We start from the raw sequence: 15063 nt of genomic DNA on the forward strand, positions 1-15063 counted from the left end.
TACTGCATTATATTGTTTAGCTTTGAATAATACAGTTTAGGAAAGAATTTATCACTTAGGAAGAGGGTAAAGGATCACATGCCTTGCTGTAAAGTCTTCATTTTATAAGATGACTTATTTCATTTGATGGTTAAAAACATATGTTCTTATTATTGGAAAAAACAAAGCTGAGAAAAGTCTGTCTCTTTAAATTTGATTTTCTTTTTCCTTGGAGATGTATAACTGGTACTCTGGAACTTTACCTAGTCAAGGGACATACCATTGCTATTTGAAATTGGATATATTTTATTTCCCTAAGGAACTAGACTTCCCTAGAGTGGGAAGATTGGTCACAAATGTGAAGTTAAGGTACAAGTGTACCTTGATATGTGCAAGTACTAAAAATCTGTGAGTTGCATACTTGGGATTGTAATTCTTATTTTCCATTTACTTATGTTATTGGTTCAGAAATGCACTCTAATGATAAGTTTACAAAGAAATTTACAGATTATTAGAGAAAATGCCCTTTGCTCTATGCTTTTGATGCAGCTTATCTTATTTCCTACTCACCTTAAGGCTCAGTATATCTGATAGGCTTCTAGATTGACAATTAGTTTATACTCTGGAGTCTTTGATTTAAAAAAAAATTTTTTTTAATGTTTATTTTTGAGAGAGAGAGAGAGAGCATGGGTTAGAGGAGGGACAGAGAGAGAGGGAGATACAGAATCCAATATGGGGCTTGAACCCACAAACTGTGAGACCATAACCTGAACTGAAGTTGGACCCTCAACCAACTGAGCCCCCCAGGCACCCCAGTTTTTTTTATTATTTTAAAAGTCCTTTTAACTTCTAAGCCGTTTGAGGCCTCTAAAGTTTCAGTGAATCATATAGACTTCTCTAATCCCCATTTATAATTTGTAGAAAGCATCAGCTTTTTTTTTTAATTATAAAGTCATTTTGCAGTTGTAAGATATTTTATTGTTGTATTGAAAAGTTTGCCATTTTTTCATATTGTACTTTGTCATTTTAAGTCAGTGATTGATTGATCAATTGATTTTAAACCTAAATTCTTTTTTTTTAAGATTATTTATTTTGAGAGAGGGAGGGAGGGAGAGAGAGAATCCCAAGCAGGCTCAGTGATGTCAGCGTGGAGCCCAATGTGGTGGGGCTCAAGCTAATGAACCATAAGATCACGACCTGAGCCAAAATCAAGAGTTAGATGCTTAACCAACTGAGCTACTCAGGTGCCCCATCAGTGATTTATAACATACTTTCTTCCGCTTATCTTCAGTCTTTGTCTTCTATGACATTTAAATCTTTCAAGCCTCTTGATACTTTTCTTTAAATTAACAAATTTCTGACAGTGATTATATAGTGTATCCTATTGGTTATTTAGCCCTGTTATGCTGAGAGTGATTCTTTTACAGATTTTCTTAGATGTGACTCTTTCAGGAATTGATTTTTAAGTCTCCTATGGTTATATCATAATTGGTTCCATTTGGGCCTCCAGGAATTGATTGAAAGCCACACTGTAAATAGTCCAAAGGTTTTTAAAGCCATATGTTCAGTAAAGTCTGTTAATGGTTCGCTAAGCTCATGTACTCTGTCAAGTGTTCAACGTGATTAAGCTTCATAGCAACTATCAGCATTCTGTGAATATGCCAAAGACTTAGCTCATTCACTTAGCTGAGTTTCCTCTTTAAAAGACTCTTATTTATGCTATACAAACAACTCTTCAGATCTGCCTCATTATATTGGAGGAATAATAATTAAAATTTCCTCACCTCTTTTCTTAGAGAATATGTTATCCTCTCATTCTGCTTTAGTGAGGTGACTCTACAACTCAATCAAAAGGAATCTCTTTACCATCCTGTTTTTCTTTACTTAGTGTATTAGGTGGTATTATATTCAGCTGTTAGTCACAGAGATCCTAATTAACAAAGACTTTAAGAAGAATTTATTTCTCTTTTATGTGAAAGTTCCAAGATAGGCTTTGTTCTACTTAGACCTCAGAGTCCCAGACTTTTCCCTTGGATCATTCCATTGCCCCTGGGGTGTGATCCTTGTCCTCATGGCCCAAGAAGACATATATTCACATCTCAGGCGATAGGATGCAGGAAAGAGTCAAAGAAGAAAGGAACAAAAGGTATGTATTTTTTATCCTCTAAGAAAGATTCTTTGAAGCTGCCACAGTTGTTCTTCCATTTATATTCTGTTGGTTAGAACTTAGACACATGGTCATATTTAGCTGCAAGGAAGGGAAAGACATGCTTTTTTTGTTTAAGTTTATTTATTTATTTTGAGAGAGAGAGAGAGAGTGTGTGTGAGCACATGTGAGCCTGGAAGGGGCAGAGAGAAAGGGGGACACAGAATCCGAAGCAGGCTCTGCCCTGTTAATACAGAGCCCGATGCAGGTGATCTCACAAATCTGTGAGATCACAACCTGAGCCCAGATCAAGAGTCGGACACTCAGTCAACAGAGCCAAAAGACATGTTTTTTTAATTTGGGTAGCTACATGTCCAATTTATTACCATGGAAGAAGGGATGATGGATATCAAGGAATAGATAGCAATTTGTCACACTAACCATAATATCTGTTTAATTTACTGTCAGTGAGTAGAAAAAATTTCAACATAGTTTATCCCAATTTTAGTATAATGACTGTGATATTATTGATAAGAACTTTGGTTACAGTTGACTATAAAATTAGGCAGAAGAAATAGAACTGACATGAGCTTTGTCAGTATATTCACATAGCTCTTCTCTTTTCTAATTTCCATATTACCATACTGTTTATCTTCTCACTAATCACTGCAGTGTCCAAAAGCACAGCTGACCAGAAGTCATGTTAATGTAAGATCCTTCTAGCTTCAGACTCCTGGACATGTAACCAAGACTGATTTGAGAGTATCATCTTGGGGCCCCTGGGTGGCTCAGTTGGTTGAGTGCTGACTCCTGATTTTGGCTAGGGACATGATCCAGGGTCGTCAGATTGAGTCCTGTGTCAGGCCCCACGCTAAGCGTGGGGCCTGGTTGGGATTCTTTCTCTCTCTCTCTCTCTTTCTCTTTCTCTCCCCCCTCCCCACCCTCCCTGCCCCTCTCCCCTGCTTGTGTTCTTTCTCTCTTAAAAAATTAAAAAATAAGTCTCATTCTCAATACCTTTTGTAATTCTATCTCACCTCTTTAGAAAGGTATGTGCTCCTGAGTACATCAGAATATTAAAATGTGAGGGGCGCCTGGGTGGCGCAGTCGGTTAAGGGTCTGACTTCAGCCAGGTCACGATCTCACAGTCCGTGAGTTCGAGCCCCGTGTCAGGCTCTGGGCTGATGGCTTGGAGCCTGGAGCCTGGAGCCTGTTTCCGATTCTGTGTCTCCCTCTCTCTCTGCCCCTCCCCCGTTCATGCTCTGTCTCTCTCTGTCCCAAAAATAAAAAATAAAAACGTTGAAAAAAAATAAAAAAAAAAAGAATATTAAAATGTGAGTCACAAAATAATGAGAAGAAGATGAGTGTGGGAGCAGGGAAAAAAAGGGTTTTAATAGAAAAGTTTTCCTAGTAATGCAGGGCTTGTAAGGCAGTATACTATCCATAGAAACAACACGGAATTGTGAGACATTAGGATCCCTGGAAAAGAAATGAAGACCAAGAGCAGCTAATGGGAAATAATTTGCCCCTATATTTTGGAAAGTACTTACGTTGCCCTCTTTTTAAGTGTCTAATTTTTATTAATAGGGCTTTGTACAACGAAAAGAAATGGGCTGATGCTTCCACCTTGCTTTTCCAGTGGATGAGAGGCAACATTTTTGACTCTTGATGATCCAGATGTATTTTTGAGGCTAATGAGCAGACTCTTAAGGTTGCGATTCTGAGGAAAAAGAATAGAGAAGGCCAGTTACTTCTTTTCAGTTGTCTGACTTAGCTTAGTGAGTTCCTATGGAAAAGACTTGCTTCAGCAATTAAATTTCAGGGATGACTGAAATGGTTGACTTGGCTATAATGCAGTCCAGGAAGATCACATTTGATCACATTTCAAGGAGCAGTGGGCATGTCTCTGGATATCACATTGATGTTTATTTACCCTTGACCCCAGAAAAAAGAGCTTTATGTGAATGAGGTATTATGGTTGTCATATTTTTTATGTACATAGAGTAGTTATATATTGTTGAATGTTTAATTTTAATTTCTGTTCACTTAAAATGATGCCTGGAGGGGGCACCTGGGTGGCTCAGTTGGTTGAGCGGCTCTGGTCATGATCTCATAGTTCGTGGTTTCGAGCCCCGCGTAGGGCTCCATGCTTACAGCTCGAAGCCTGGAGCCTGTTTCGGATTCTGTGTCTCCCTCTCTCTCTGCCCCTCCCCAGCTTGCACTCTGCCTCTTTGTCTCTCTCAAGAGTGAATAAATATTAAAGAAAAAAAAAATTTTTTTTTTAAATGACACCTGGCCGGGGGGGGGGGGGGGGGGGGCGCGCCTGGGTGGCTCAGTCGGTTAAGCGGCCGACTTCGGCCCAGCTCATGATCTCGTGATCTGTGAGTTCGAGCCCCGTGTCAGGCTCTGTGCTGACCGCTCAGAGCATGGAGCCTGTTTCAGATTCTGTGTCTCCCTCTCTCTGACCCTCCCCCGTTCATGCTCTGTCTCTCTCTGTCTCAAAAATAAGTAAACGTTAAAAAAATAATAATTAAAAAAAATAAATTAAAAAAAAATGACACCTGGGGGAGCCTGGGTGGCTTAGTCAGTTAAACGTTGGGCTCTTGGTTTGGGCTCAGGTCATGATCTTACAGTTTGGGAGTTTGAACCCTGCACTGGGCTCTGTGCTGTCAGCTCCATGTCTGCTTGGGATTCTCTCTCTCACCCTCTCTCCCTGCCCCTCCCACGCCCACACTCTTTCTTTCTCAAAATAAATAAATAGACTTAAAAAAAAAAAAAAAGTCTCTTTAAAATGAAGCCTGGAGGTCTGCCTGGCTGGTTCAGTTGGTGGAGCATGGAGCTCTTGATCTTGTTTTTGAGTTCGAGCCCCATGCTGGGTTTAGAGATTACTTAAAAATAAAATCTTTAGGAGCACATGGGTGGCTCAGGTCATGTGTGGCTCAGGTCATGGATGGCTCAGGTCATGATCTCCCAGTTCTTGAGTTCAAGCCCAGCGTCAGGCTCTGTGCTGACAGCTCAGAGCCTGAAGCCTCTTTTGGATTCTGTGTCTCCCTCTCTCTCTGGCCTTCTCCAGCTAGTGGGCTGTCTCTCTCTCAAAAATAAACATTAAAAAAATAATAAAAATAAAATCTTAAAAAATAAATAAATAAAATGAGGGCTGGAAAACTAAGAGTTTTAGTGTTCTTTATTAAATTGCAGATCTTTTAGAAATAATTCTAAAGCAAGCTGAAAGGCACATTTCCTACTCATGGAGCACTTTTGGGTATCTCTAAGTGTTTTAAAAATAATTTTTGTAGGGGCACCTGGGTGGTTCAGTCGGTTAAGCATTTGACTTTGGCTCAGGTCATGATCTCATGGCTCATGAGTTGAGCCCCGCGTCAGGCTCTGTGCTGACAGCTCAGAGCCTGGAGCCTGCTTCAGATTCTGTGTCTCCCTCCCTTGCTCACTCTCCTTACGTGTGCACGTATTCTCTCTCTCTCTCTCTCTCTCTCTCTCTCTCTCTCTCTGTCTCTCTCTAAAAAATAAATAAACATCAAAAAAAAAAATCACAGATTAGTATGGGACTTCATTTAAATAATCACAGTATTTTTTTGTGATAGGCTTCTATCAGTATGTTTTTGAGATTCATTATATTGTTGTATGTGTCAGTAGTTCATCCCTTTTCATTACTGAGTAGTATTACATTGTGGGAATGCACCATAGCTTACTCATCCATACTATAGCTGGCCATCCAGGGTGTTTGCAATTTTTGGCTATGAGATATATAATAGCTGAACACTATAATATAATTTACAGTTATCTGTATATGTATATGTGTGTGATCTTGTAATATTAAACTACCTTGTATTTCTAGCTCAAGATATATTATCTTTTTAATATTACTGGATTTGATTTGCTAATGTTCTCTTAAGGTTTTTTGCATTTATGTTTATGAAGAATTTTATTTAAAGCTATTAATTTCTTTTTGGGCTTTTTCAAAATTTAACACAAATTTTCAAATGTTGCATTTTCATTATTCAGCTCAAAATACTGTCTAATTAACCTTGTGATTTCTTCTTGATTCATGGTTTATTTGAAAATATTGTGTTTAATTTCCAAATACTTGAGGTTCTTCTAGGCATGTTATTAATACTTAATGATGTAATTCAGTATGTTCAGAGAATATATTCTATATAAGTTTTCAACAAATATTTTGATATTTAATGACACTTACCTTCTAGTATTTGATCTATATTGTTGAATAGATCATGCACATTTGAAGAGATATGTTGTCTAGATTGTCTGGAGTCTTTTACAAATGTTAATTACATTAATCTGGTTAATAGTCCTATTCACATAATCTATGTCCATGCTGATTTTTTGTTTTGTTTTTTTGTCTAGTCATTATTTCAGTTACCATGAGAAAGGTGTTAAGTCCACAATCATCATAGTTGAGAGTTTTAAAAAAATCTTTTTTTCCCTTTAATTCTCTCAAATTTTCTTTTTGTAGGTTAAAACTCTGTATCAGACATATACACATTTATGATTTCATTATGAAGTATCACTCTTTATCTTTGGTAATACTCTTTCTTAGAGTCTCTTTCACCTGATAATAATATAGCCACTCCAGCATTCTTATGCTTTCCTTTTGCATCATATATCTAAGCATTGCTTTTGACCTGTCTTCATCTTTGAAGATGTATCTGTTTAAACAGCATATAGGTTAGTCTTGCTTTTGAAGTTCTTCATCCATTTATGTTTAGTGTAAGTATTGATACAGTTGGAGTTAGTTGACTTGTTTTTCTTTTTTCCCCAGTTTTCTCCATCTACTTTTTAAAAATTCCTTTTTATCTTTTGTGATTTCTTTTGACTTGACAATTTTTTTTTGGACTATTCTATTTTAATTTCCCTATTGGCATTTTAGCTACATCTCTTTAAATGGTTACACTAGAGATTGCATTTATATCCTTAATTTTTCACAGTATATTTAAAATTAAACTATACCATTTTGTGTAAAAAATAACTTACAAGTATAGAATTCTGTGTATGTCTCATCTTTTATGCAGTAATTATTATAACTTTTTATCTTCATATGTGATAGCCCATATTTCAGTGTTATAACTTTTGCTTTAAGTAGCCATATATATTCTTAAGAAGTTAAGAGAGAATAAAACATAGCTGTATATTTAATCATATTTTTACTCTTCATTTCTTTTTAAAGATCTCTTTCTCCTGTCTGGTTTACTTTCTCATCAGTTTGATGAATTTCCTGTAGCATTTCTTGCTGTGCAGGTATATGAGCAGTGAGTTTGCTTAGTTTTTATTTATATGAAAATATCTTTATTCATATTTATTCTTGATAGATATGCAGGACTTTATATCTGTTGTTCCACTGTTTTAGATTTCCATTGTTTTTCCAATGCAACATCAGTTGTTATGTGTATTATATAATGTGCCATTTTTCATTGGCTACCTTCTCTTTCTGTTTAGCTGTCAGCAGTTTGAATATGCTGTGTGTGTGTGTGTGTGTGTGTGTGTGTGTGAGTGTGAGTGTGTGTGTGGATTTATTTGTATTTTGTCCTTGGGTTTATTGTTTTTCTTGAACTTGTACATTTATACCTTCAAAAAATTTGGGAAACTTTTGACTATTATTTTTTCAAGTAATTTTTCTGCCTCATTTTTCTTATGGAAGTCCATTTACAAGTATGTTAAATGGTTTAATATTGTCCTAGCTGGTCCTCAGTTTCTTTTTTACTCCCCCCCCCCTTTTTTTTCCAATTTTTTCCCCTCTGTTCTTCAAACTGGATAATTTCTATCAATTTGTCTTCAAGTTAACTGACCCTTCTTTTATCTCCAATCTGCTACTTTCCCCATTTATTGCACTTTTTACTTCAGATACTATATTTTTTAGTTTTTGGATTTCAGTTTGGCTGTTTTATAGTTGTTATTTCTCTGCTGAGATTTCTTATCTGTGTGTCAGTTTCAAACATCTTTTTCTTTACATTTTTAAATACTGGTGTCATCATAGCTATATCTACTAATTCCAACAGCTGGATCATTCCAAGTGTGGTCTCTCCATTGCCCTTTTTTGTTGTTGTTGTTAAGTTTATTTATTTATTTTGAGAGAGAGAGAAAGAGAGAGTATGTGTATGTGTATGCCAGCGGACTAGCAGGGAAGGGCAGGAGAGGGGAGAGAATCTCAAACAGGCTCCATGCTGTCAGCACAGAGCTGGATGCAGGGCTCAAACTCATGACCCATGAGATCATGACCTGAGCAGAAACCTAGAGCCAGATGTTTAACCAACTGAGCCGCCCAGGTATCCCTCCATTGTCCTTTCTTTTGAGTATGTTACATTTCTGTTTCTGAAGAAACATCTTGTTTGTTCATATGTCTAATAATTTTATTGTATAATGGACATTATGAATAATGCATTATAAGTACTATGGAATCTATTATGATTCTCTGAGGAATGTTGATTTTGTGTGTGTGTGTGTGTGTGTGTGTTCTTAGGCAATTAGCTGGGCTAAATCCAACATGAAACTATCCCCTGCAATGGGTAGTAGCTGAAGCTTCTGTTCAGAAATTTTAGCTTTATCTGAGCTGCCTAGAGTCTATCCCATGCACGCAAAGTTTACACGTCAGTTGAGTAGAGTTTATATGCACAATGTAGGTGTTCTTCTCTGTGACTGGCTTTTGTTTTTTAAAAGGATTTTCCCTCCATTTCTTGGTGTTGTGGTAACCTCAAACTCTGTCCTCTCAGTTCCTGAAGCCAGAAAGACTGAAGATTTCTGAATTTTAGCTGCCCATCCAGCACTTACTAGAGTCTACTATCAGTGAAAAGCTGTTTAAAATTGAAAAAAAGGATGGGGACACAGCAAATTATCTCAGCCAGTACCATTCCTAGATGTTGACTCTCCAGCAGTTTCTGTCTGCTGTTGTTTTTTATTGCCTTCGGAAAGTTAGTTCTTGTTTTGTTTTGGCCAGTTGTTAGAATTCTCTGTGGGATGGTAGGTTAAATATAAGCTACTTCACCATTACTGGAAGTAGAACATTTTTGTCTGAAGAAAGAAGGGGTGGGCTACCTAAAGCTATTTTGGGGGGAAGAACATGGGGAAAGAGTCCTCCACGTAATGACTTAGGCTTCTTCTCCTTGGCCATTCTAGACGCCAGGCACGTAATCTTATTGATATTCTATACTCATTGTTAGAAATTAGAAATAATGCAGTATGATCTGAGGAAAAACCTGAGTGTGAGTTGGATGGCAAGAGACCTAAACTGTAGCCTAGCTCTTACAGTGACCAGGTTTTGTTTTGTTTTGTTTTGTTTTTCCCAAGATTAATTTAACTTTTCATTTTCTTAGAAAACTTAACAAACAAATGGTCCTGTGCATTTGTATTTTCAGTTTTATCAGTATCTTCATATGGCTTTGTCTTGACCTTCATACTAGTATTACCAGCTGTGTTTTTAAAATGTTTTATGTAACTAATGTTAGCATTTGAAACACCCTTTTGAGTCCTTAGAATTTGAGTTGTGAGAGTAGGAAAGTAACACAGTTCGATGAAAAATAAAAAGTAGTACTTAATGGAAAATCAAGACTACTCCTTGAAAAAGGAAGAAAGTAGAACAGTATGCTCGGTACATATAGTCTAACCTTTCCAAACACACATTTGGACACTTTCAATATCAGTAAAGTTTATCTCTGTAATTAACTCAGTTTTAGGACTTAAATTATTTGAGTCTCCTCAGAGGTCAACAGAAAAAGATTGTAGTTTGTTTTAGATTTTTCTCATACTATGGAGCCTGTGAATTTGTGAGACTTGTTAAAGTCTTCATACATTATCCTGGTGCTACTAATAACACATCTGCTACTTGTACTATTCATGTCATCATTACCTAGCAGTAAAATCATACATTGCACACCAACTGTACTCAGTTTACAATACAGAGCAACAGGCAACAGAGGCACACCTGTTTAACCAGCTGTTATTGAGTAAAGGTGAAACTGTTAAACACATCACACTTGAACCATCCCTGCATAATCAACTAACTAATTGAGATCAGCACTTTGACTTGTTTTTTTAATAGCAAACATGTACTTGTATACAGCTCTACATTTTCTTGTGTCTGGTGGCATGTGTTTATGAGAAAAAATCTCTAGCTGATAAGGTTTTAGAACCCAAGAGGTTCACATTTATATGATCCTTGCTTTTCATTGTGCTATTTTTTTTCTGTTCTTACAATTCACGTTCTCTGGACTTGGAAGACTGTTTCAAATACTAACATTAGTTGCATTCAACATTATAAAAACACATTCTGCAAAAACATAAAGGAGGGGCGCCTGGGTGGCTCAGTCAGTTGAACGTCCAACTTCAGCTCAGATCATGATCTCACCGTTCATAGGTTCAAGCTTCACATCAGGTTTTGTGCTGATAGCTCAGAGCCTGGAGCCTGCTTCAGATTCTGTCTCCATCTCTCTCTGCCCCTCCTCTTCTCACACACACACTCTCTCTCTCTCTCTCTCTCTCTCTCTCTCAAATATAAATGTTAAAAAGATTTTTTTTAATGTAAAGGAAAGCCAAGGATAAGGAATTTAAAACGTAAATATTCCTGATGAAATAATGAGTGTGGGGTTGGCCCTGCTGAAGAACTCTGATAGATCTATACTGTTGAGTTGGAAGGTTACTGAAGACCATCTTGGAACAGAAGAATACAAACATTTAAATAAATTGTTTACTCTGACAAATTTGGGTTGTTATGGAGTTAGTGAACACAAAACAGTGTGTCCCAGTGTATTTGAGTGTTGTGTTGACTAAAGAATAAAGATGAATTACTGTGTTTTTTGTCTCAAGAACCAGGTAGAGTCTGAGATTTTACCTTTACTTGCAAGCTGACAAGTTAGTCTGCCACGGTTTCATGGATGCCAGCAGGTCCCTGGGTCAAAGACAAAGGACTTTTATTTACTCACGGCTGTAGGAATAGTAGCCAGAGCATCAGCATTTGCACCAGGTGCCCAAGCCCCAGTTCTACCAGAGTGATGCCAAGAGGGCCAGGTGACACCTGCACGTGCAGTTGATTACATTATAGGAGAGGGACCCTGAGTCCTGGGCAGAGACATTATCTGTACTATACTAGACAGTAAACAAACCTGCTATTCCAAAAGGAGATTATTTTCCAAAGCTGTTTGCTATACTAACATTTTTGAAAAGACAGTCTGGAACAAACAGAGTCAGGGCTTTAGCTCACAAAACATCCAGAAATGTGAGAGACCTATGGAGAATTGTCTCTCAGTCATGTCCTTGAAGATTTTCTCTTAAAACATAATAGATGGATTAACCAATATAAGACAAATCGCATGAATAAATGTTTTATTCTTTTCCTTTAAAATGTCATTTGACAGGGATGCCTGGGTGGCTCAGTCAAGTATCTGACTCTTAATTTCAGCTCAGGTCGTGATCTTAAGGTTTGTGGGTTCAAGCTCTGCATCAGACTCTGCACCGACAATGTGAAGCCTGCTTTGGACTCTCTCCCTCCCTCCTCCCCTCTCTCTCAGAATAAACAAATAAACATAAAAAAAACACATTATTTGATAAGTTACTTCTATCCATATAGCATAGCACATTTACAGCCCATTTATAGCTGTTTTTGTGTTACCCTACCATCTCTTTTTGAAGTTAGTAGAATGAACAAAGTCAGTATTTAGATGAGAAATTGAGACACAGTATATTAGCTGCAAAAGTATTCTGATTGCCAATCGTGCTTTCTTTACTAAATTTAATAAAGAAAGTCTCCTCAGTCTTGGCATATTTCTTTCTTACTTAGTCTATTTGAATCTTAACATAAAAATCAAATTGTTTTACGATCACAAACGAAATATTACCTCTTATTTTCCTACTGAGAGATGTTAAAACTTACTTGATTTTATTTATATCTGCCCAGCACATAGGAGGTACTCAATAAATCTTAAATGATAAGATGAATGAACAAGACAGGATTTCTTACAGTAAAATCAAATATCAAGTTCTAGAGCACAAAACTATATTCCTTAAAACAATATTGCTACATTAATTACTCTAAATATATTTGGGTAGAGAAATTGGCCTATACGTTTGCTAGAATTTTTAATATACATATTAACTTAAGAATCTCTTTTACATGAATTTGGACATCAGTGTGGGCATTTTTAGCATTTTTCTTTGAAATTAGAGCTTCCACTTAAATTTAGTGATTGTATTTAATTTCTAGAAATTCTCTTTGGCTCTTTTTAAAGTCTGCCTGGTCATTTAAAATGATGTAGTGTTCTTCATTCTGTATCTTATGATTCCATTTTGTGAAGTTCTTGAAGGCCTAAACTCTACAGTTTGTTACTGCATTCTCTCACTCATGGTGACTGTATTAGTCAGTGTTCTTTAGAGAAAACAGAACAAATAAGATAATTACAGATATGTAGATAAGAGGAGATTTATTACAGGAATTGGTTCACATAGTTAAGGAGACCTAGAAGTCCCATGATCTGCCATCTACATGTTGGAGACAGGAAAGCTGATGGTGTAATTCAGTCCGAGTCTAAAGATCTGAGAATCAGGGGCACTAACGGTACAATTCCCAGGCTGAGGTTGAAGGCTTAAAAACCAGGAGCTCCCATGTCTGGGAGCAGAAGGTTGATGCCCAAACTCAAGAGGAGAGAGAGAGAATTCACCCTGGTTTCTCCTTTTTGTGCTATTGAACTCTTGATGGATTGGACATTGTCTACCCATATTGTTGAAGGCATATCTTCTTTACTTAGTCTACTCATTCAAATGCTAATTTCTTCTGGAAACACCCTCACAGACACACCCAGAAATAATGTTCTCCCGGCTATCGGGATATCCGTTAGCCCAGTCAAATTGACAAATAAAATTTGTCACAGTGGCTTTTTTCTTCCTGTGTTTTATAATTTGGGAGTGAGATCTCATGTGATCTCTTTGTTTGCTTCTCTTAGATAAAGCAGATCTTTGGCTTGTTAACCCTTTTGCTGAGGAAGAAGAGCTCTGAAACTTGCAGCTTTATCCAGGAGTCTCAGTTCCCTCCTTGCCTTTTATGGATCTTCTGCATTGTATTAAAAACTACTGATTTTAAGCTCCCTCTGTTTTTTGCCCTTTTGCTTTTTTGTGAGCTTAACTATTTATTTAAAAGGATGTTTATTATATTTATTATATTTTATGTCTTTTAAGGGAGCTTGTCTACTCTGTTCTCAGAAACTCAACTGTCAAGTTACTTTAACCCATATAGTATTGTTAAAATTATTCTTCAGTGGATGGATGCAAATATGTAATTTAAAGGAACACAGTCAGCCTTATATTTTTACAGTGATGAATACTGATATAATAATAAGACCGACCGTGTTCCTTTGAATTACATATTTTTACATGGTCAGTTGGTGATGAGGCTTGAAATACTATCAATAGGATGCAGAAATTCAAAATGTATGGATCCAAACTAATTATAATTCCAGGCTACCATGACCTAGAAAATTACAATCACTGTTACATTTTTGTATATACTAACTTATTTACTTACTTACTTACTTACTTACTTATTTATTTATTTATTTATTTATTTATTTATTTATTTATTTTAGAGAGACAGAATGAGCAGGGGAGGGGCAGAGGGAGAAAGAGAATCCCAAGCAGGCTCCGTGCTCAGTGCAGAGCCTGACACAGGGCTCATCAACCCTAGGATCATGACCTGAGCTGAAATCAAGTGTCAAGATGCTCAACTGACTGAGCGACCCAGGCACCCTGAGGATATAATGTTTATTATAATTGTTCATTTGTTTTTAATAAAAGCCCTCTGAGTAAAACTTTTGATAGATTATAACTGAAGGTAAAAATTAACTTAGATGTTTCTGTGTAATTCAGAAGAGGAGGAACCATTTAACTGGAAAACTTTGTGATGATTTGAATTCTGTTATGTAGTTAAAACTGGGAAAGAAAATAAGAGAAAAAGAGAAACAAGAATGAGAAACAGCTAATCACCAGGGAAAAGGAGTATATTTGACAAACCCATTGGGGTTGATGGCATGGTTGGGTCTTTCCATTTACCACTGTAAAAGTACAGCAGAATTAATAGTGGTATTTCCTGGTCATTTTGACTGGTTATTGGAAGCTAAGCTGATACCACTCAGACTTAGTTTGATTTTTTTTTTGAAAGATAAAGTTGGAGAGAGGACAATTGAATTCTTGAATTACTTGTCATTTCTAATATTACAGTGATTTCCTGAAATTACCAATAGAAAAGAAACTCCCCACCTTGCCTTTTTTCCCTTTCTTTACTAATGTGCTCTCTTAGGATAGTCTTTGTTTAGAATTTCAATACTTCCACTATAGATTGAATGAGAAGAGGGCAAAATCTGCATGAAAATTATGAAAATGCCTAAATTCCCAGAGAGTAGTGAGGGGAAATTTTGACTACACTCTTATAATGACTGATCAGGGATGCAAATCAAAACCAAATTTATACAGATTTTGTAGGCTATTTGTTATTGCTAAAGTTTGTTATTGCTAAAGCTCAGGTTTCAATATTCAGATGTGGAGAAAAGGGTAGAAACATATTTACAAGTACTTAAAATTAGGCTCCTAAATGAAAAATTAGAAAAAACATATTTTGTGTTGCCTATTCAAAGCATTTTTTCTGTTTTCTCGGTTGACTTTCAACAATACCATGTGGTAGGTATCATTATTCCTAAGACACATAGAGATATGTGATTTCAGTTCACTGATGATGGACTTGTACTAGAATTAATTTCCATTGATTCTTAGTCTCATGTTCTATTTATAGGATGCTGATTATTGTCTCAAAGCCCAGTTAATGAAGAAACATACTGATCACAATATAACCATCAAATTAAAGTCATTTGGTGTGTGGTCCCAGTTAATTGAAAAAGTATAAACACATAGGTCAATGCAAGAATACAGAGTCCAGA

At 36.5% G+C, this 15063-nt stretch overlaps 1 protein-coding gene across 4 annotated transcripts in view; it reads left to right on the top strand.

The window, feature by feature from the left end:
• The window catches only part of COMMD1 (copper metabolism domain containing 1), a 186532-nt gene that overhangs the window by 128623 nt on the left and 42846 nt on the right, over positions 1–15063 (top strand). The gene's annotated exons all lie outside the window — the stretch shown is intronic.

Source organism: Acinonyx jubatus, chromosome A3 (genome assembly GCF_027475565.1).
Source record: "Acinonyx jubatus isolate Ajub_Pintada_27869175 chromosome A3, VMU_Ajub_asm_v1.0, whole genome shotgun sequence".
NCBI lineage: Eukaryota > Metazoa > Chordata > Mammalia > Carnivora > Felidae > Acinonyx > Acinonyx jubatus.